At 36.5% G+C, this 24,469-nt stretch overlaps 1 long non-coding RNA gene across 2 annotated transcripts in view; it reads left to right on the top strand.

Annotated features, from left to right (window-relative positions):
- Positions 1–24,469, top strand: part of LOC134739129 (uncharacterized) — a 327,387-nt gene that overhangs the window by 300,651 nt on the left and 2,267 nt on the right. The gene's annotated exons all lie outside the window — the stretch shown is intronic.

Genomic DNA, 24,469 nt, shown 5'->3' with positions numbered 1-24,469 from the left:
ATTATAGCTTTCAACTGCACTTTCTTTTTTTCTTTTTTTTTTTTTTAACTTTTTCAAGTTGGCTTTTTTTATTCAGCATAATTTCCTGGAAATTCATCCAAGTTTTTTTTTTTAATTTAATTTTATTTTTTATTATTATTATACTTTAGGTTTTATGGTACATATGTGCAATGTTGACGAGTCAACTGCACTTTCAAATTATTTTAGTGATGCTCTTAATTCCTGAAGTTGTATTAAAAATTATATCTATTTCATCTTTCCTATACTGAATCATTTTTTCTGATTTCTTTGTGTTAATTTTCATCTGTCTCTTGGATTTCATTGTGCTTACTTGCAATCCATATTTTGAATTATTTATCTGTCATTTCAGAATTTTCATTTTGGTGAGAATTCCCTGCTAGAAAACTGGCTAGAGCCTTTGTTGCATGATCATCTGAAGCTTGATGGTCTCCAGGTGACAGGAAATAAATTTGGTTAAAAGATTTAATGAGAACTTCAGGGGGTGGATACCTATGCTGTCAGGAATGTTTGTAATAGGGATTTGCAGGAGAAAAAACAAAACCCAGTCTGTTCTAGAATCTAAGTATTTCCTTTAATTCTTAGCACAAGCGACTCCATTTTTGTTTTGTTTGGTTATTTGGGGCCTAGTGCATGAGCTTAGTACAAAACAATGGCCTCCCAGAATTTCGTTAAAAAAATTCCCCCTTTTTGGTCAGGATCTCACTCAGCTGAGAGTGTGACCAAAACTTAGGGCCTTATTGCCACTCTCAGTTACCATCATTTTGGGCTTCCTGTCACAGCATGTCATTTATAGGTTATGGTGTCTTCATGGTTGCTCATTTCTTTCAGCTCCTGTTATTCCAGTTGAAGAGAGACCATATGACATTCTAGAGATGGCTACATGCAAGCACTTAAAGCCTTTAAGAAAGTGCAGTGCACCAGGGAGACTATTATTATGACTATTGGGAGGATAATACCAAGAGTTTGGAGTATGCTTCTTACCCAGGGTTCCCATAAACCAAACCTCCTAAAATCAAATAGATCAAAGAATGAGCTAGATAAAGAGTTTACTCACTTGACTAAGCAATTTCTTTATCAATCCCCTAGCATTAAATTTTTATAATCTTCATGTGATGTATTTATCCATAAGCCACAAGTGCCAGCAGCTGCACAGATACTTCTTTGTTTAGCCAATTCTATTATTTAGCATAACTTTCATGAGAGAATTTAAAGTCTGTTGTGTAACTGTAGCCTTTACAGTAGAATTTGCTATGGAATCTATCATGAGGGATACATTTCTAATCATTGCTTCCTTTAATTTAAACCATGCAGAAAGGACCTAACAAATGATGTCCTTTTAGAAGAGTGAAGGCCTTCTGACAATGTTCTCTTTAACCCATGATGGGAGTTAAGAGGAGTGAACCAATGTTTTGTTTTTGACGGACTATGAGGCAACACCTGTACCATTATAGTTTCTTACTTACTTTGGGCCTTTATCCTTTATCTTTCAAAGTGTAAGATTATCCATGTATAAGGCTGGTTGCAAACTCTTTCACAAATAAAAGTATACCCTGTAAGTGTACACAACAGGCCCCTTTTCCACTTCTATAGTTCATGGAGGTACAAGCAAGAAAAAACATTCAAAGATAAGAGTTTCATGACAGTAGAAGTCTTAATCTGTGAACTTAGAAAAGCTGTTCACATCAAGAATGCTGTCTTCTTTCTGGGGAGAAATTTCCCTGGTTAGCTTTACCTCAAGTGTTCCACTGGATGCATAGTTCCAAAAGTGTGGAGGGACCTTTCTCAGTTGTGATATCAAGAACTGAAAGCCCAAGGTCCTGAAGTTTTGCCATAGTGTGGATGGCAAGGACAGTCTTTCTCCAATATTCTCAGAAGATCCAAACCATAAAAAGCTGTTTAACGTGGTGAAAATACACTGTAGCATAATAATTGTAGCATAATAATTTACTGTTATAACATCAGCCCTCTGGCATGGGAAAGCTTTTATACAACCAGAAAACATGCATTGAAAATAACAATTGAATGAAATTCCTTTATAAAATTCTTATATGGCCCACCATATAAGTGACTAAATGTACCTGAAGCTTTGTTTTCCCAGGAATAGGGGATCAAGCATTGGTTATAAACTATTTTAGTAATTTGTACGTCACTACACCAACGTATTCAATTTGGATCATTATTTATTTTCCATGAGTCACGGAATGCAGAACTTTTGATAATAAAAGCTTTAAGGACTCAGGAAGGACAAAGTGGTTATCCTGTTTCTTCATGAGTCCATGCTTAAATAACATTAGACTTATATCCTCTTAGATACCAGTTGTTTTTCCAAATTAGGTGCATAGTACTGAAAAGAAATTTGGTTATTATTGTGGTTTACAATAACATAACATAATAATCATAATTACAATGGATAGAATATAGTTAGGCATTAGAATTTTAGAAATCCCATACAATTTAGGAATATATATTAGTAATATTCACAAATATATAACCAAAAGAAAATGAAACATCCTTTTGGCAATCCCATGTATCTAAACATGTCAAATAATCCTGTTGACCTCTTTTCTGGGTGTTTTCAAGAGCACTGTGATTCAAGAAAGCCAGACATTAGGAAAGCCAATTTTGATTTTGGAATTTCAGAATACCATAAATTATTTATTTTGCCAAAATTATAACTCAGAAATTTTATAGAAGCACAAACATTTTATAACCTTAAAAAACACATAGACACATTCTATTGTTCTTACACACCTTGCATGTAAAACTGTTTTTAGTAGTCTTTTATTATTATTATTATACTTTAAGTTCTAGGGTCCATGTGCACAACGTGCAGGTTTGTTACATAAGTATATATGTGCCATGTTGGTTTACTGCACCCATCAACTCATCATTTGTATTAGGTATTTCTCCTAATGCTATCCCTCCCCCTGCCCTCCACCCCCAAACAGGCCCCGGGGTGTGATGTTCCCCACCCTGTGTCCAAGTGTTCTCATTCTTCAATTCCCACCTATGAGTGAGAGCATGTGGTGTTTGGTTTTCTGTCCCTGTGACAGTTTGCTCAGAATGATGGTTTCCAGCTGTATCCATGTCCCTGCATAGGACATGAACTCATCCTTTTTTATGGCTGCATTAGTGGCATATGCATTATGGCATATGCATTATGGCACCATATCATGGTGTATATGTGCCACATTTTCTTAATCCAGTCTATCATTGATGGACATTTGGGTTGGTTCCAACTCTTTGATGTTGTGAATAGTGCATGTGTCTTTATAGCAGCATGATTTATAATCCTTTGGGTATGTACCCAGTAATAGGATTGCAGGGTCAAATGGTATTTCTAGTTCTAGATCCCTGAGGAATCACCACACTGTCTTCCACAATGGTTGAACTAATTTACACTCCCACTAACAGTGTAAAAGTGTTCCTATTTCTCCACATCCTCTCCAACATCTGTTGTTTCCTGATTTTTTAATGATCACAATTCTAACTGGTGTGAGATGATATCTCATTGTGGTTTTGATTTACATTTCTCTGATGGCCAGTGATGATAAGCATTTTTTCATGTGTCTGTTGGTTGCATAAATGTCTTCTTTCGAGAAGTGTCTGTTCATATCCTTTGCCCTCTTTTTGATGGGGTTGTTTTTTTCCTGTAAATTTGTTTAAGTTCTTTGTAGATTCTGGATATTAGCCCTTTGTCAGATGGGTAGATTGTAAAAATTTTCTCCCATTCTGTAGGTTGCCTGTTCACTCTGATGGTAGTTTCTTTTGCTGTGCAGAAGCTCTTTAGCTTAATTAGATCCCATTTGTCAATTTTGACTTTTGTTGCCATTGCTTTTGGTGTTTTAGTCATGAAGTCCTTGCCCATGCCTATGTCCTGAATGATATTGCCTAGGTTTTCTTCTAGGGTTTTTATGGTTTAGGTCTTACATTTAAGTCTTTAATCCATCTTGAATTAATTTTGGTATAAGGTGTAAGGAAGGGATCCAGTTTCAGCTTTCCACATATGGGTAGCCAGTTTTCCCAGCACCATTTATTAAATAGGGAATACTTCCACCATTGCTTGTTTTTGTCAGGTTTGTCAAAGATCAGATAGTTGTAGATGTGTGATATTAATTCTGAGGGCTCTGTTCTGTTCCATTGGTCTATCTCTCTGTTTTGGTACCAGTACCATGCTGTTTTGGTTACTGTAGCCTTGTAGTATAGTTTGAAGTCAGGTAGTGTGATGCCTCCAGCTTTGTTCTTTTGGCTTAGGATTATCTTGTCAATGCAGGCTCTTTTTTGGTTCCACATGAACTTTAAAGTATTTTTTCTAGTTCTGTGAAGAAAGTCATTGGTAGCTTAATGGGGATGGCATTGAATCTATAAATTACCTTGGGCAGTATGGCCATTTTCACAATATTGATTCTTCCTATCCATGAGCATGGAATGTTCTTCCATTTGTTTGTGTCCTCTTTTATTTTATTGAACGGTGGTTTGTAATTCTCCTTGAAGAGGTCCTTCACATTCCTTTTAAGTTGGATTCCTAGGTATTTTATTCTCTTTGTAGCAACTGTGAATGGGAGTTCACTCATGATTTGGCTCTCTGTTTGTATGTTTTTGGTGTGTAAGAATGCTTGTGATTTTTGCATGTCGATTTTGTATCCCGAGACATTGCTGAAGTTGCTTGTCAGCTTAAGGAGATTTGGGGATGAGATGATAGGGTTTTCTAAATATACAATCATGTAATCTGCAAAAAGGGACAATTTGACTTCCTCTTTACCTAACCAAATACGCTTTATTTCTTTCTCTTGCCTGATTGCCCTGGCCAGAACTTCCAACACTATGTTGAATAGGAGTGGTGAGAGAGGGCAACCCTGTCTTGTGCCAGTTTTCAAAGGGAATGCTCCCAGTTTCTGCCCATTCAGTATGATATTGGCTGTGGGTTTGTCATAGATAGCTCTTATTATTTTGAGATACATTCCGTCAATACCTAGTTTATTGAGAGTTTTTAGCATGAAGGGCTGTTGAATTTTGTCAAAGGCCTTTTCTGCATCTATTGAGACAATCGTGGTTTTTGTCTTTGGTTCCGTTTATGTGATGAATTATGGTTATTGATTTGCATATATTGAACCAGCCTTGCATCCCAGGGATGAAGCCGACTTGATCATGGTGGATAAGCTTTTTGATGTGCTGCTGGATTCTGTTTGCCAGTATTTTATTGAGGATTTTCGCATCAATGTTCATCAGGGATATTGGTCTAAAATTCTCTTTTTTTTGTTGTGTCTCTGCCAGACTTTGGAATCAGGATTATGCTGGCCTCATAAAATTATTTAGGGGATATTCTTTCTTTTTCTATTGATTGGAATAGTTTCAGAATGAATGGTACGAGCTCCTCTTTGTACCTCTGGTAGAATTCAGCTGTGAATCCGTCTGGTCCTGGACTTTTTTTTGGTTTTAGGCTATTGATTATTGCCTTAATTTCAGAGTCTGTTATTGGTCTATTTAGAGATTCAACTTCCTCGTGGTTTAGTCTTGGGAAGGTGTATGTGTTGAGGAATTTATCCATTTCTTCTAGATTTTCTAGTTTATTTGTGTAGAGGTGTTTATAATATTCTCTGATGGTAGTTTGTATTTCTGTGGGATCATTGGTGATATCCCCTTTATCATTTTCTGTTGCATCTATTTGATTCTTCTCTCTTTTCTTCTTTAGTAGTCTCGCTAGTGGTCCATCAATTTTGTTGATCTTTTCAAAAAACCAGCCCCTGAATTCACTGATTTTTTTGAAGGGTTTTTTGTGTCTCTATCTCCTTCAGTTCCTCTCTGATCTTAGTTATTTCTTGCCTTCTGCTAGCTTTTGAATTTGTTTGCTCTTGCTTCTCTAGTGCTTTTAATTGTGATCTTAGGGTGTTGATTTTATATCTTTCCTGCTTTCTCTTGTGGGCATTTAGTGCTATAAACTTTCCTCTACACACTGCTTTAAATGTGTCCCAGAGATTCTGGTACATTGTGTCTTTGTTCTCATTAGTTTCAAAGAACGTCTTTATTTCTGCCTTCATTTAGTTATTTACGCAGTAGTCATTCAGGAGCAGGTTGTTCAATTCCCATGTAGTTATGTGTTTTTGAGTGAGTTTCTTAATCCTGAGTTCTAATTTGATTGCACTATGGTCTGAGAGACTGTTATAATTTCTATTCTTTTACATTTGCTGAGGACTGCTTTACTTCCAACTATGGTCAGTTTTGGAGTAAGTGCAATGTGGTCTTAATTGTATGTTATGACGGCAAATTTTTAAATAAGACCTGGTAAGTTGTGTTCTGATAAGGTTTGACTATTTCCAGCATAGCCAGGGGTGTGGCAAAGCACACATGTCCCCAGGCTTTACCTAGCTGGAAAGCAGGCAAGTTAAACAATTTTCAAAAGCCAGAGAAGCAGTTTATGACCTTAAAGCATTTAGCAAACCTAATATTTGAACATAATTTATACCACATTTACATTGTGAAGAAATTTGCATTTTACTAACAATCTTGAAAACCGTCCTTATTTCCCAAATATTGCTAAAGTCACATGAACTAAAACGCATAACACTTTCTACTTTTCTGACAAAATACCTGATTTAAGCTCTTATTATTATTAAACCAATTAATTTAAAACTTCAGAGATGAGATTAACCAGTTTGCACAGACAGAAAGAGGCCAGAGACTGCCCGGTAAGAAATTCTTACCCTTTTGCTAGCATGCCAGGCTTCTGGGTTCTCTCTCCCTGAGCGGCCCTGGTGACCCTGCTTGACGGTATGCAGACAAACACATTGCCATGAATTTAGAATATACAGAATTATGTGTTAACTAAAACTTTTTATTGTTAGTAACCTAAAACTTTAGTGAAACCCTAAAAAGCAAGAAATCCTGAACTATCAGATATGGGCATTTATACAGAAAAACAATTTCACAATTTTAGAAACATTTTTCCCCTGTCACAATGCTTTTTTAATTAGAAATGACCCAGATATTAAATAAGTATCAAAATAACTTTAAGATTTTAACTTACACGAAAAGTTTACCTAAAACATTTATTCCATTCACTGTACTTAATTTTTACTTCTAACTAGTGAGACATAAGACATCAATTAACATATGTAAAACAAACATTGGTTTGGTCTGGAAAGGTGGGACAACCCAAGGTGGGGAGGGGGTTCCAGGCTTTCAGATCACAGGTGGGAGACAAATGGTTGCATTCTTCTGAGTTTCTGATTAGCCTTTCGAAAGGAAGCAATCAGATATGCATTTATCTCAGTGAGACTTTGAATAGAATGGGAGGCAGGATCACCTCATGCAGCTTCCAGCTTGAATTAACACTATCATTTCAAAATGTCTAGCAAAGACAAACATAAAATTCAGACAAAATGTATGCTCACAATTCAGAAGGCCTTTCTATTTTTATTCCTCCAATAATTTTAAAGCTAGTTTGTTTAGCAAAGTTATACTTGTTACATGAACTTGAAAATTGCTTAGACTTATTTACTTAATTTATGAGCACTCTTTTACTTATAAGCCAATTTGGTAGACACAACATAAACAATAAGTGTACATACAAATAAACACATCTAGGCACGTATACACACACATAAACAAAGATCCAATAGCTTGGAGCCTTAGCCATGAGATAGCAATATAAGCTTGTGAGTTTTACTTTGCCCCACTAGATAATCCAAGGAAGGCTGTGAACCAAAATTTTGGGCAAAGCAGTCTCCATGGCAGTTTGTTTTTTTAAGGTTAAACCTCCCCAGACTCCAAGGAACACTGGAGCAAAACAGTACCAAAGGAGGGTGTCACACGTTAACCAGGCCCTCTGCTTAGAACAGCAGCACAAAAGCCTGGATACATGCAAGGCCATCCCACTTTCCCATTAGATGGTAAACTTCAGATTCTAAACAATTTTGGGGCCAAGCAGCATTGCAACTTTGAGAGAAAATTCTAAAGAGGGCTTATTATTAGACCTCAGAGCCTCTGTCAGGAGTGTCCTCTTTGGAGAGTTTGAGTCCAGAGGATCCTCTGGAGTGTCCTCCTGTAGGATCCAATCTTAGAGTTCCAGACATCATCTCTGGCCTTAGGTGGGTACTGGTGCCACTTTGCATGCATTGCCTCCAGAGCCTACTATGAGCTTTCCTTTGGTACCTGGTTATAATCTTTGATTTTTTAGCATCCTTATAATTTGATAAAGTCATACTTTTGTTACTAGGGGTCCTTGCCCCCAGAGCTCCCAAGATGGTGGGAAGCTGCTTCCAAAATGGCAGCGGGCTACTTCCAAGATGGTGACAAGCCTCGTGTTCTCTGACCTGGGGTTCTTGGCCTCACAGATTCCAAGGAATGGAATCTTGGGCCATGCAGTGAGTGTTATAGCTCTATTAGAAGCCGTGGGTCATGGAAGAGAACTGTGGAACCCAGTGACTAGTGTTCAGCTTGATTAGGACGAACCCGGGCACTTAGTTGTGCAGGAACAATGGCGAGCCTTTAGCCCGATCGGGAGCTGCAATGGGCGCCTCACTCAATCAGGAGCACAGCAGACACCCTGCCAGATCTGGAGGGATGGAAGTCAGCGGCGGGTCTGCAATGGCAGCAAACAGCAGTGGTGGACGGCGAGCGAAAGCTCAGCTCAAGCCGTAACAAACACGGACCAGAAGAGAGTGCAGTTGCAAGATTTAATAGGGTGAAAACAGAGCTCCCATACAAAGGGAGGTGACCCAAAGAGGGTAGCCATTGCTGGCTCGAATGCCTGGGTTTATATCCTGATCATTGTCCCTCCAGCTGTGCTCTCAGGCAATAGATGATTGGCTATTTCTTTACCTCCTGTTTTTGCCTAATTAGCATTTTAGTGAGCTCTTTTCACTACCTGATTGGTCGGGTGTGAGCTAAGTTGCAAGCCCCGTGTTTAAAGGTGGATGCGGTCACCTTTCCAGCTAGGCTTAGGGATTCTTAGTCGGCCTAGGAAATCCAGCTAGTCCTGTCTCTCACTTTGCCATGTTTCCCATTCCATGAACTTTAATGATAGGAACTGGAGGCTGGGTAGGTTTCCTTTGCCCTTAGCCACTTGAATAGGGGAAGGAAAGAATTTAGCATAAGAAAAGAAGGTTGAAGTCACCTGAAACGTGCGAGTTTGTTTCAAGCATGTAGGGATCAGGGATCATTCTTGGAAAAGATTTTTAAAAAGTTTCCACTTTGGGGCAGGGAAATATTCCCAATCACTCCTAGGCCTTCAGGCAATACCAGGGAGTGACCCCTGGAAATTGCCCTCAATTTCCAAGGAGCTACTAGAAAACAGCCACTCAAAAACAGAAAAAGAAAGAGAGGAAAATAAAATGAAAAAGCCCCAGGTTCCTTAAGTGTACTGGGCAGTGGTGGTCAGGCTTCTCCACATGGAAACCCCTTAGTTTCACTGGCCATGGACAGAAACCTGCAGTTGCTTCCATGTTTAGGCGCTGCCCAAGAGTCCCAGGTTGGAAAGGAAAAGAGAGAGAAAGTGATTCCCTTGTATGGAGCAGAAAGGAAAAGGAGAAAGGAGAAGAATAAATCCCAAACTTTGGGCTCACCTCTTCCTCCAGGCTGGCTTGCCAAAATATGTTAATGGTGGGGGGTGTCCAGGTTCTTGGCATCTTGAATAAAGAATTGGAAAAAATGCACAAATGAAGCAAGGAAGAATGAGGGTATTTATTGAAAATGAAAGTACACTCCACAGTGTGGGAGTGGGCCTGAGCCTAGGGACTCAAAGGCCCTGTTACAGAGTTTCTGTTAGTTCAAATACCCTCTATTTGGGGGATGCCCTATGTAAATGAAGAGGATGAAGTAAAGTTACAAAGTCATTTACTGGGTGTTTCCCTATGGAGAGGATATTTCCTGTTACAGCTGAAGTGTGAATCAGCCTTATGTTCCCTGCCTCCAGACCCTATTTTCCTGCCTCAGGCTCACCTTCAACAGAGGTGCAGCTACTACAAGAAGTACTGGTAAGGTTGTCTCCAAAGTCACTCATACCAGGCCCCAGTAGAGAAATCCTCTACTGTGTCTGTAACAGTGAATGGGTGAGTGGGAGATGACCCCCTCTCCAAGTTCATTCCCGGCAATCAGTGTTGTCCCCTTTATCAACTGGCACCATGCCCATGTTTCTTTCATCTCAAGGAGGCTTTGGCAGTCTGGGCTTCACCTTCCCCTAGGGGCAGCCATGCTTGAGGGCTAAATCTTTAAGGGTCCCATAGCTCCTCAGGTACCTACTGATCCCCTGTGCTTGCCAAAGTCAGAGTAGATTCTAGAGTATATTTTCAGAAGATCTAGTGGAGGAACAAGGGCTGAGATTCTCCAGGCAGGGCAGTGGCCTCTCATGGGTGCACAAGTGTATGGCACCCATCATCTCCTTTTGCACCTGAGGAGATTGCAGGCACATGTATGTGAGCTTGCTACCTGGTGCTTTGTCCCTGGGAAGTTCCCAACTTGCCATTGACAGAATTGCCCAGGGTCATGATGGTGCAGGGGCTTCTTAACAATTTGATAGTCAGCAGACTGTCACAAGAATGAGGGAGTACAGAAATGCACCTTCACCTAAGATATTACTGCTCTGCGTAGGGAGGGGCAGATAGGTCCCACTATTTGTGAAAGCCCATGTGGTGGTAGGCTTACCCTCAACACAGTGCAGCCATCACAAAATGTGCTGGTGGTGTTCTAGCCCCTTTCTAAGGGACTAGGATTTCCTCAGGGGTTGATTTCTGCCAGAGTCTCGCTTCTTTCCTTTTCTGCATCCCTGCATATTTCCGAGTGCTCTCTAACAGTTCCTGCTCTCTTCCTTCAGCTTTCCATTTGAATCATGACCATTCACCTGTAACTTTGATCTTCCTTCTGAGGAAAACTGGCCTCTAGTGTCCCTACTCATCCATCTTGGAAAACATCCCACATATTCTCTATTTATAGTTTCTTTGCTGTCCTGATGAAGTGAGCATTGATGAATTCTCTCTGAATATTTTTGATGTCTATATTTACCACTAAGCAACAGAATGGGTCATTTCCCTCAAGTCAACTGGAATTTGAAAAATTTAAAAAGTATATGTGATATATAGGAAGTGTCAGAGATTATCTTAACTTTCTTAGAAAAGAATTATTTAAGAACATTATATTATAGGTGAACACATATTTTGAGATTAATTTTAATGTTTTCCAGGGGAAATTGTACACTTAAGAGTTAAATATTATCCCAGTGATTGGTTGTTATAAGTAAAGATGCTGAATTTGAAATTTATGGCCTAGCAATTGCAGAGCAGATGAACAGGATCATTAAAATATAGAGTCCTGATTATTCATCCTCTACTCACATACTCACTTTAATGAAGTATTTTCACCAAAATATCTTGTTAATGCATGTAGACATGCATATACATGTTTTCATAAAAAATCATTTTCTGGCCAAGGCAGATAGAAATCACTGACCGTGTGGCAATTACATAATAGTAAGTTATATGGTGGCAAATTATATGATATTAACTAACTTATACAACATAAGTGGTATATAGTTTTACAAATTAAAAAGATATACCCTTTTTGTACACTGCAAGTGAAAAACAATCAGAAGATATTCCTTCCAAAAGAATATTGGTGAAATAATTAATTTCTGATAAATAATGTCTGGGCACAATTTCATGTGTTGATGTCAGTCGGAAAAAGTTGTTGTTTAAATGGCCCCAAATGTTGAAGGAGTGTGAATAAATGTAACATACTTTATTCTAGCCAAACATTCTGTTTGATCAATCACTTTTAGTGAAAACAGATTTTCCAGGGAGGTCACCATAATTTCCAAAAAGCAGAAATGGAAAAGACTGTTAAAATTTTATTGAAATAAAATACATGAAAAAGTTTCAATCTCCTTTATTGTAAAAAGTGTTACTACTACAACCATTTTAAGAAAAGAGAAGTGTTTAAAACATATGCCATTTTTATAGGCATACATTTTCATTTTTAGTTGTACTCACTTGACAGGTACAACTTGATGAGAAACTCAAGATCTTAGCCCAGTGTTCCTTAATGTGCCTCAAAATTTGTCTGAAATGATCATAAATCATGACACTATTTGTCATTATCAATAATAAAGAGCATGAAAGTATATGCATTCAAGGTCTGATTAAAGAATATTTGAATGATTTTTTTAAAATTTAGAATATTGAGGATTACGCATGTTGTCAGTGAGGGAAATAGAATAACCAGAGATAAAAATAATTTTTGATCCTAGGGAAAGAGATATCAATGCAGAATTTAGCCAGAAAACATATTTTAAAGATGACATAAATCTAAAGAGATTCATGAATCATTCACAGAAGAGAAGTATAGTCTGAATAATTTAGAAGGCATTTATGTTTTGTAATTATTTTTCCATATTAAATTAAATTCTGTGGTATATATTTTGCCTTAGGTTGAATTGTTTAAAAACATCAGGTAAAACAGATGAATACTGAATTCAGTTTTCAAGTAATATCACTAACAAATATGTAATAAGAAAGAGTAATAAGCCCTATGATGGAAAAAAAAATGTGTAGAGACCAATGAAAGAGAGTGGCAAAGGGATGTGGTTTGGATTAAGAAATATCTCTCTGGGGAGGAGTATATTTAAGCTGAGATTTGATGGATATCTCATGGAAGGACTAGCAAGATTGAAAGTAAAGCTGAAAAACAGCTTGGTGGGTTTGATAAACAGAAAGACGTCATGTGGCAAGAAGATGAAGAATCAGAAATTTAAAATTAGTTTGGAAAATTAGGCAGGCCAAGGTAATGCAGATCTCTGTAGTCCATGGGAAAAAATTTAAATTTATTTTAAATACAATGAAAAGCTTATAAAGGGTTTCAGGTGTAGTGCTATGATACAAAAATAAAAAGTTACATGGCACTAACTGTTGTGTGAAAAATTAACAGGAAGAGGAAAAGAGATAAATGAGAGATATTAGTATAAGAATATGTTAGGCTAGGCTAAGGAGAGATTATAGTAGCTTGGACTAGGGTGGTGACACTATTTATACAGAGAACAAGTCAGTGAATTTAAGGTATATGTTGAGATACGATGATGGATATGATGGAGGTAAAGGAGAGGATGTGTGAAAAAGCTTGCTTGGTGTAGGCATCCTATAACAGAAAGCAAGCATTTTCATGGTGCCTCTAATTAACAAGTGAAGTTGCCCTTCATTAAATTTCTATCTGATATTGAAAGTAAGATACTGGTATCTCTAACTAATACAGTTATATTTTCTATTTGTTCTTACAGTTCTGTCTTTTGGTGCATCATTTATTTTGGAATTCTGTTGTTAGGTGCATATAGATTTATACTTCCTAGTAGATTGATCTTTCTATCATTTAAAAATGTCTGTATCTCTAGAAGCAATTTTTTCTCTATGGTCTATGTTGTCTAATATTAATGTAGTTCTCTAAGCTTTTTTTTTGTTATATTTTCCACCCTTTTACATTCAATTTACTTGTGCTTTTGAATCTAAAGTGTGCCTTTCATAGATATCAAAAACATAGGAGATTTTTAAAAATCCACCCTCTGATCTCTGCCTTTCGATTGAAGAGTTTACTCCATTTATATTTATTATAATTATAAATAAGGAAGGATTTACATTAAATGTTTTGCTGCTTGTTTTCAGTATGTCTTATTGTCTTTTTTTGTTTCTGTATTCCTCCATTACTGTCTCCTTTTGTGTTTAAAATACATTTTCTATATGTCATTTTAATTTCCTTGTTTTTAAAGTTCTTAGTGTTTTTTTAGTGATTGCCTGAGATTATAAATAGCATCCTAAAACAATCTAATTGAAATTTATACCAACTTAATTTCAATAGCATACAAACATTTTGCTATAACAGAGATATATTATCTTTCTTTGTGCTACAATTATTATACAAATTACACTTTAGATGTCATAAGCCCATCAACAAAATTTTATCATTATAGTTTCATACAATTGTCTTTTAAGTAAGATCATGGAAAAGTTACAAACAGAAAGACATTTATTCTGTCTTTTATATTTGCCTATATAGTTACTTTTATTGATGCTTTTAAATTTATTTGTGTGGACTCAAGTTACTGTCTAGTGTCCTCTCATTTTAGCTTGAAGGATGCACTCAAATGATATTCACAGGGCAGAATTGCTAGTCGCAAGTCCTTTGTTTTTGTTCTTATGGAAATGCCATAATTTCTTCATTTTTGAAGGATAATGTTCCTGGATATAGAATTATTAGTTTGTAAATTTTATTTTTCCAGAACTTTGAATATTTTATCCCACTGCTTTATAGACTTCATGGTTTCTGATAAAACATAGCCATTAATCTTGAGGATTAGTTGTATATAATAAGTCATTTTTCTTTTGTTATTTTCAAAATTTTCTCTCTTTTTTAACTTTTCTCAATTAGACTATAACATGTCTGGATGTGGTGATTTTTTTTTGAGATTGTTTTACTTGGAACTCATTGAGTTTCTGGGGTGTGTTGATTAATATTTCTCATCAAATTTGGAATTTTTGACCATCACTTCTTCAAATATCATTTCTTCTTCTTTCTCTTCTATTAATGGGATTCCCATTATGTGCATGTTAATATGCTGGCTGATATCCATCAGGTCTGTGAGGTCCTGTTTATTTTCTTCATTGCTTTTTTCTCTGCCTTTCAAAACGGATAATCTCTTAAACTGTCAAGTTTGTTGATCTTTTTCTTCTGCCAGTGAGAGTCTGATTTTGAGCCCATCTAATAATTTATTCTTTTTTGTTATTTTAACTTTGGGCTGCAGAATTATTTCTATGTGGTTCTTTTCAGAAAAATTATATCTGTTTATGGATACTCTCAGTGAAACATGATTGTTATCATTCTCTTGAGTTCTTTAGATATGATTACCTTAAGTAATTTGAACACATTTTAAAAAGGTGATTTAAAATCTTTATCTACTAAGTCAAAAATCTAGGTTCCCTCAGGGAAATGATCTGTTGGCTGATTTTTGCTCTTTTATGTGGCACACTTTCTTGTTTTATTTTACATATCTTATATTTTTTTTGAAAACTTGATGTTCTAGCTAATAAATCTGTATTAGTTTGCTTTGTCTGTCAAAACAAAGTATCATAGACTGGGTGACATAAACAACAGAAATTTATTTTCTCACAGTTCTGGAGACTGGAAGTCCAAGATCAAGGTGCCAGCAGGCATTAGTGCCTTGTAAGGGTTCTCCTCTTGGTTGGTGGTTGGCTACCTTTTCTCTGTGAGGTCACATGGCCTTTCCTTGCTTTGTGCATATGGGCAACAGAAAAAGAGTTTTATATATAGAGAGTGTCTCTTCTCACAAAGATAATAATCTTGTCAGATTAGGGTCCCCCACACTTATGACTTCATTTTACTTCAATTACCTTAATTATTATTTTAGAAGCCCATCTCCAAATCTAGTCACACTGGATGCTAGGGCTTCAACATATGAATTTTGGGGAAGATACAAACTTTCAGTCCATAATAATATTGTAACAACCTTGTTATCAGACCTCCCTCCACTGTCCAAATTTGGTTGCTGCTGCAATATTGTGAGCAGTTTGACATGGTTTCAGCAATGACCTGGGGATAGTACTCCCCTCCTCTTTACCTTGGCTAAGCTGAAATCTGGGTTAAATCTAATAGTCATAACATTCTGAGAAAAGAAATTTTCCATGGAGCTGGATATTTGGACATTATGTTTGGACATTATACCCACTGTGTTCTGAGGATGAATGCTGTTTTTTTGTTTATTTGTTTTTGTTTTTTGAGTTCCAAGAGAGTTCAGTTCCATCTTGGCTGCAAGATGGCTGGCTTTTCATAGTATTGCACTACTGAGATGTGGAGAGCTGGGGAGTGGAAATAGCCCAATCTAAATGTCACAGATGCCTGTTGTCTGAAGAGATTCAGTATTTTCTCTTGCATAGATGATTTTCAGTTTATTTATATTCTGATCACTCCCATTGACCCCATGGGTGAAGGAGGGTTCCTTTGCACTAAATAATACAAAATGGCCAAATACATTACATTTGACACTGGGCAGATGAGACTGGGAGCAGTTTATTAGTTACATATACTCAGCCTGGGGAGGGAGAACACCATATGCCACATAGGAGTGGTGCTTGGAAATAGAGTGAACCAGAAAGGACTGTGAAGGATAAGCTTTGTAGTAACAGAAAGGTGGTGTGCTCCTTATTTCTGACGGGAAAATGTGATTGGCTCATTTGAGTAATTTTGCAGGCTGGCAAGGAGGTGAAACTGGTTAGGTAGAGGGCCAGGTAGAATGCAGCTGATGCAGTGGATAGAGAATCACCTCAGTGGGGACCCTGTTCTGCTGGGAGGGAGGCATATCTGCCAAGATCAAGCAAACTCATTGCTGAGCCTTTGGGCCCTATAAGGCTCAAAGAAAATAAGGCAGCATATGGCCTTAGAATGTCTGTTCTAATATATTGGCCTTATAACATAGTTTTTGGCTTTGGTTAATTTCTGGAGTTCTAGAAATGATTACTTTTATTGTTTTGTCAGTATTTTGTTGTTTTTGTGAGAGACTGAGTGTTTCACTGAGATTTTCATTCCACCATTCTGTAAGTCAATCTCTAGTCTTCCTTTATTTGAATGTTAGAATTGGGCTATTTGCTGGTGAAAATTTCACCATTAAATGACATAGGTGATTGAGACACTGGGAAATACTTTATCAAAGTGACATTTTTCAAAGGATTACTATTCTGCTTGGAATTTTTCAAATATATCAGTTGTTTGTGTAGATTTTAAAAAGGAGCACAACATACAGAAGGAGCAGAAAAGAACTAAAGGTGTTATTCTAAAATGTTAGCAGTGACTGACTTTCCCCTCTGTGTGAATTGTTACAGCAACATTTTTTCTGCCTTTATGTTATTTTATATTTTATGAATTTCTATGATGAGCATATATCACTTGAATAGTTAGAGGAATGCAAAAGAAGACTCTTTTTGAACTGGTTGGCATTCAACAATGATAATTTGGAATCATGACATGTCATTATTAGATATTAATAATGCAGTCAGGAGTAATTTATTAGGCAATATAGTGTGACAGAAAGAACATGATATTTAAAGTTAGACATATCTATTTTAAGTCTTAATTCATCATTTTATCTCACTACTATATTCAAGTATTAGCTTCCATGTCTTTAAAAAGAAAAAAATAAAACCTTATAAGGTTGTCATAAGAATTAAGATAACACATTAAAAAGTTGGTAATTAGTAAGCTCCTAATAAATGTTAGGTCACCTTTCCTTCCACAGCAGATATCAAGGAGTGCTGAAGAAGTAATACATAAGAGTGGTAATATGAAGAGTGGGTGAATGAAGAGAAAGAAAAGTTTTGTGAATTACATGCGCAACAACCTAATGGAGTGTTAGGCAGTGGGCACTTGTTTAGAGAGAAAGGTAGGAATGATATCAAGATGTTGTAAAAACTAAACATCACCAATTTAACTTTTGGGATTTTACCAGGATCTGGTTTATTATCTCTGCAATATAGACCAATGGATTTTTATTTCAGTTTATTTTTCTCAGCCATGATTGAATCACGCTTACCGTACACTTATTCTAAAGATACTCTATGGTTTCTGTATTTACCCTACAGTTACTTTTTTCTCTCTGATTGTTGTGTATGCTTAGGTCTTTGACATTCTTATACTATCAAGATACCACAAAACATATTTTTACAATTTCAATAATTTTCTGCCCTTAAATATTTGTGTTTTCTACATGTTTATGTAATTTTTAAAAAAATCATTTCAGGAACTGTGCAGTGGATATCAGATACCACATACTTGAAGTTACTTCTCTCTTTTCCTTTTAGCTTCCTTATCTGAGACCCTCACTTTTAAAAATAAGTTAGTATTTATAATAAAAATTATATCTGCATATAAAATTATGCTATGTATATGTCTATGTAAAGATTAATATGACTATATGTTTTATATAAACTTACAGATTATATATATAAAGTCATAGCAAATTACAACATAATAAAATTATAGTGTAAGCTATATGTAATCCAATAGTCAATTGTCATTTGGCCTTTTTAAAAATTTTTAACTTTTTGTTTAACCAATAAAATTGAGTTAGTGTAAAGAGAATAGCAAAGGCTTGAAAATTTATTTCTATAGTTTAAGAAACTATTAAATTTTATAACTAGTTTTAGTTATTATTAAGTATAGTTTTAAAAATTTAGTATGTATCATTAAAATAAATATTTCACATTGTCAACTCTTAATACCTAATGGAAACTGATATCTGGTTAATTCTATACGAAATTCCTACAATCATTGACTATTGTGAAATAATTTCTTCTAAAGCTATTATGTACTGAAAATGTGGTCAAAGGATGAGAAATCCAGCTGCGTCTATTATTGCAGTAGATTTGGAATAAGAGCTCTACAATATGTTTCTCAAAAACTATAAATAATCTGTACTCTAAAGAATTTTTTTCCAGCAGGAATAAAAAGCCCTGAAGAAACCTGTGAACACATTGTCATTTCTGCAAAACTATGAAAACACTAAAGCAGCTAATTTACTCATCTTTGATTTCCCCAGATGGCTGAGTTCCCATTAACTCACCAGAGAATGAGATGCAGACCCAGTGCCTTTACATGTCATTTTGACAAGACATAATGTCCGATCTTGTTTGTGTACGCCTTTTCCTTCTACCCCTAGTCTGCTTCACTACTGGTGGTCTGCCCGTGTGCAACACAGATGTTTCTCTCTCGGCTGCATGCTTTATTTTTCAAGTCGCTTCAGAGAGCATATGTTTCCATGTGAGCCTGTTCCTTCCTTCTCCCAACATCTTCTTGTGCTACATAAACAATCTTCATCTGCCCCCTCAGATGTGGGGTGCACGAGCCTTTCACAGATGTCGATTTCTTTTTCAGCCTTTTTGCGTCTGGTGAACATGGTCTTCAGATAATGTCTGTCTTCCTTCTCTATTCCAAATGACTCGGAATGCAGATTTTTTCCCTCCTTTCAACTCAGTTTCCTTCTGTGACCCCAGCATATTTTCTTGTCCTTTCTTCTAAGTCTCTCTTTGTACAAGCTCTCCAGATGGGATAAAGGATGAGTTCTTTCTGCTCCTCATTTTATTCTCCTTACAACTATTTCGTTCGCAAGAATAGGAAGAGACAAACTTCACAGGTTAAATATTTCTAATGCATGACCACCTACATTTTTCTGATTTGTTTCTTTGACTTTTGGTGTTCTTTCACATTTTATTTATTTATTTATTTATTTATTTATTTTTTGCAGCTGCCATGTTTAATTTTTTTCATTTTTGCTAATTCATTACAAAGAAGTAAAAAATACATGTACATGAACATATTTATGACGTACACTTATATATAAAACACAAAGTAACAGCTACTTTAATGTGTATTTTTTACTTTTATAAAACAGAAATTTCTGCTTCTCTTTTATTCATTCAACACATATTTGTTGAGTATGTCTTAAGTGCCATGAATTTTTCTGAGTAGCAGCATTTAAGCAATAAATAGAATAGAGAATATCTCCTTTTTCAAGGAATTTATATTCTAGCATGAGAGACAGACAGATAATAAACAAGTACACAAATAAGGTAATTATGAGAGGATGCCAGTCGAGCTGAAATCTGAATAACAAGCAGGAGTCTTGATAAAAAAATCAGGTAATAAGAACTTCAGGAAGAAAGAACAAGTGCAAAATCCCTATAGAAGGATGGATGTGTGCATTATTAGGAAACAGAAGTGAGTCCCCTGTGGCTGAAGTGTCATCATAAGCATGATGGGGAATGCTAGATGCAGGGTTGGAGTGGTAGTCAGGGGCCAGATCATTTAGGACTTTTGAAGACTGGGTAAGGTTTTTCCATTTTATTCTAAATGCTCTAGGAAGCCATGAAAGCTTTTAAGCAAGGAAGTGACATGATCTGATTTATGTTTTTAAAACATTAATTTGGCCCTGTGATAATTTATTATAGCAGGCTGAAATGTAGAAGGGAGGCCACACATAGGATGCTTTATAATTATCAACCTTAATATAACTGTGATCAAGCACAAAATGATTTATTTTCAGGGAAGACTTTGCTAACTCTTGTGGTTTTGCCATCTCTTCTCTTAACAAATCTGCAGTGTTTTTAGTAGAATAATAATGGCCTCTCCATATTTCAATCAAATTCCTTACCTTGGCATAAAAAGATTTCTAGGAATTTACCCTTCAACCTCTTTCCTTAACTCGGGGTTTTCTTGTCCCATCACCAGCATACTGTATTATAAGCCTTTGCCTCAGCTCTATTGAACCACATCCTGATTCCTTACCAGGCCTTGTGACTCCTGCGTCTGCCTCTGTTCGCCCTGCTCTCTTGTTTGGGAAACATCATCTCCCTCTCCCTCTCCACTCTCCAGAAGGCTTCCTCTACAAAACCTTTCTGTTCACCTTGTAGGTACTCTTTCCATACCCTGCAGAGGCTTCTGTCAAATTGGCCAAAACGTAAATCTTTATGAACGAGTAGAGAAGACTAGAAAATGCTGGAAAGCTAGCAAAGACAAACATTGCTGAGGACTTTAAGGGTAAGGTAAGGATAGCCCCAAGGCTGCAGAAGGACTGCAGAAGAATTTCAGTGGGGGCGTAACAAGATCTGAATTGCCTTTTAGAAAGTTCATTTTGGTGATACACTGGCAAGAGGAGCAAGTAGAATGACAAAATGAGACTACAAGAAGGCTATTGTATTCGGGCAGATAAGACATGGTGGGACTTGAAACATTTATATACATAACATGCACACAGAGAGATGTGATAGAGAAAATGAAGAGGAAAGGATGTATATTAGGGTTCTCTAGAGGGACAGAACTAATAGAAGATATATATATATGTATATATAACATATATAGTTTATGTATATATATAAGAAAAGAAAGTTTATTAAGTATTAACTCACCTGATCACAAGGTCTCACAATAGGCCATCTGCAAGCTGAGGAGCAAAGAGAGCCTGTTCAAGTCCCAAAACTGAAGAACTTGGAGTTCGATGTTCGAGGTCAGGAAGCATCCAGCATGGAAGAAAGGTGTAGGCTGGGAGGCTAGGCCAGTCTTGTCTTTTCACATTTTTCTGCCTGCTTTATATTACAGCCGTGATGGCAACTGATTAGATGGTGCCCACCCAGATTAAGGGTGGGTCTGCCTTTCCCAGCCCACAGACTCAAATGTTAATCTCCTTTGGCAACATCCTCACAGGCACACCGAGGATCAATACTTTGCATCCTTCAATCCAATCAAGTTGACGCTCACTATTAGCCATCACAGGATGCATTCATGAATACTTAAGCAATATTTAATTGATAAGTGATATGTAGTGGAATGCAATTCAATAAGAGAAAACTCATCAGGTGAGTGGTTTTTGCAGGACAACAGGTGAGAACTGGGCAACAATTGTTGCCAGTTGTGAAGAAGCAATTCTGTCATATGGATAGTGTTCTCATTTTTAATCCTAGACCTATTTAGCTCATGTTACAGGAATTCTCACTTTTGCTGGTTGCCAACATACACAGTGAGGGAAACTCAATATTAAGCTGTTAAGATGGCTATATCAATTGTTAAAATCTACAGAGCCAGGTTCCAAATCAGTCTGTCCCTTCAGAAAATGACATGGCATCTGTTCCTTGCTTGCTTGCTGGCTGTACATACTTTTCACTAGACCTACATTTTAGAATTGCCCAGTGCTGTCAGAATGATTGTAATTCTGCTTTCAGGCAAAGATAGCCTGTAATAATAATGCTGAGTGATTTATAATGTATCAACAAATAGCATTAACTCATTTTATGTCCTAGTTGTAGTGCCTGAAGATGTTCATTAGATTTCTATGTACAGTAAGGTACCATGGTAAAGTGTTTTTTTTTTCAGTTCTGTATATTCTAAAAAAGCAGTATGTTTTCTGATGGTTACCTGCACTGGCATTCTATATGAAAAATAAAGACTTATTGTCATAAAAAAGTTATTAGAATTCTTTTTTGTGTCAACACTGTGCTTTCCATTTTACGAAATTACCTTCTTGTTTCTCTGTTGTTTGCCTTTATTTACCTCATTGTGATTTATATTTTCCATTTTTTTCTGTGAATGAATTTTGAATGTCTTTACTACTGGTTGTAGTACTAAAGTAGAAGAATTAGGCATTGCTGTACTTAATCCTTATAGATGAAATAACAGTGTTCTCTGGTGTGCAAGTGCTGTGGTAGGAGCAAGGTGGGTGAATTGGAGATACACCATTTTGGGACACAGGAGAAATGGTGGCAGGGCCAGGTATGGTTTAGGTTCTTTTGCTCCTTCCCTCACCATCTTGTCATAATGTCTCTTTTATACTATTACCCAATTCTTTGACTTCTAATTAATAGATATGCAATAACTATTTACTTAGTAAATATTTCATATTTTCCTCACAATTAGGTAATAACAAGCTTCTTTGATAGAGAAGCTTAAGGGCCTCCAAAACCTGTGCAAATTTCCAGGTTTTTGTTTTGAAGTCAACTTCCTTTTCTGCCACTTATTTTTTTTTTTAATTTAAAAACCTGCATTCAGATTTGTTTACAGAGAATACACATTCTTTTGCCTTAATTGTTGTGTATCTCCCTAACTCCCTTTTGAGTTCAACTCCAGAAACGGAAAGAAAGTGGAAGATTTGATAATGCAAATCCAAAGAACATTGCTAAGTCACTTACACTGAATCATAAATAATATGGTCATTTTAGGCATTGAGGATGTTGGATGAAGAGAGTTTGCAATTTTAGCTAGAGTGGCCAGGAAAGGCCTCACAGAGAAGATGACATTTAAGTAAGACCTAAAGGAGAGGAAATGGTGAGTAATGTAGACATCTTGGGGAAGATTTTTTGGACAGATGCAGCAGGAGATGTAAAGACCCTGAAGTGTTTGCATACCTGGTGTCTTCAAGGGACAAGAAGATGAGCTATAGCTGGAGAGGATTAAGGACGACAGTAGAAGTAGGTGAAAATGAAGAGGTAAGTGAAGGAGGTTGGGTCAGGCAAATCTCATAAGGCCTTCACATCATTGTACTCTGAATCAAGGCAGAGGCCATTAAAAGATTTTCAGCAGAGGAGTAACTTGATTTGACTTAGTTTTCATAGGTTCATTTTGCCTGCTGTGTGGAAACAGACTGTAGAGGAGAAAGGGTGGAAGCAAGGAGACTAGTGGTTTGGGGGTTTCTCCTGCCCAGTTCTCATGTTGAAAAGTAATCCCCAGTGTTGGACGTGGGGCCTTGTGGGAGGTGTTTGGATCATGGGAGTGGATCCCTCATGTCTTTGTGCTGTCCTCATGATAGTGAGTTCTCATGAGACCTGTTTGTTTAAAAGTGTGTGACATCTGCCCCCAACCTTGTTCCTGCTCTTGCCATGTGATGTGCCTGCAACCCGAGGGCTTCACCAGGAGACAAGCAGATGCTGGTGCCATGCTTCCCGCATCCTGCAGAACCATGAGTCAATTAAAATTCTTTTCCTTATAAATTACCCAGTCTCAGGTATTTCTTCATAGCAATGCACAGAACAACCTAATACAACTAGTTAGCCATGTAATAATCCAGACTGGAAGTACTGGTGGCTCAAAATAGAGTGGTGGAATTTGAAGGAGTGAAAAATGGTTGGATTCCTGAATATGTGAATAAGAAAAAGGGAGGAGTAAAGCATGAACTTGAGGTTTAGACTTGTGCCACTGGAAGAATCAGTTTTTCTCACTGAAATGGAAAAACTATGAGTTAAGGGTTGATTTGGTGGAAAATTTAGAGTCTCATTGTTAGATAAATGTTGAGATTGATTAGACATTTACATGAGTGTCAAGTAGACAGAAAAGAACTGTGAAAACCATTACTATAAAGATAACTTTAAAAGCCATTGAACAAGATGAGATCACAAAAAGAGTGAGTACAAATAGAAAAGAAAGAACATTCAGGGACTGAGCCCTGTGATAATTCTATGTTTAAAGTTTCTGGAAATCTGAAAAAATAATTAAAACAAACAGAAAGATTTTCTCAAACAGCTTGACAATAACCTTCAGGTGACAAAATTATGATTTTGTCTATTCTTTTTGTATATTCTAATATAAGTAGGTAATACATTTTATATCATTTTACAATTTATAATTTACATGCAATAAAGCACGATTTTCAGTTGTTCAATTTTATGAGTTTTGACAATTATATAAACTAATGTGACTCTTTAAAAATAAGATATGAAATATTTTCATGACCCCACAAAATTCTCATGTGTCCCATTGCAGTTAATTCCCTACCCTCATCTACGTATAATTGTTTCTTGACTCCAATCATCATAGATTGGTTTTGCCTGCCAAGAGTTTTATATAAATGACTTTGTTTTGCTTTTTATCAGCATTGTTTTTACAGTGTACATGATTACATCACACTGCATACATCAGTAGCTTT

Source organism: Pongo pygmaeus, chromosome 2, assembly GCF_028885625.2.
Source record: "Pongo pygmaeus isolate AG05252 chromosome 2, NHGRI_mPonPyg2-v2.0_pri, whole genome shotgun sequence".
NCBI classification, from domain to species: Eukaryota; Metazoa; Chordata; class Mammalia; order Primates; family Hominidae; genus Pongo; species Pongo pygmaeus.
Note: the sequence above shows the minus strand (reverse complement) of the source record. Positions and strands in the feature narration are given on the sequence as shown.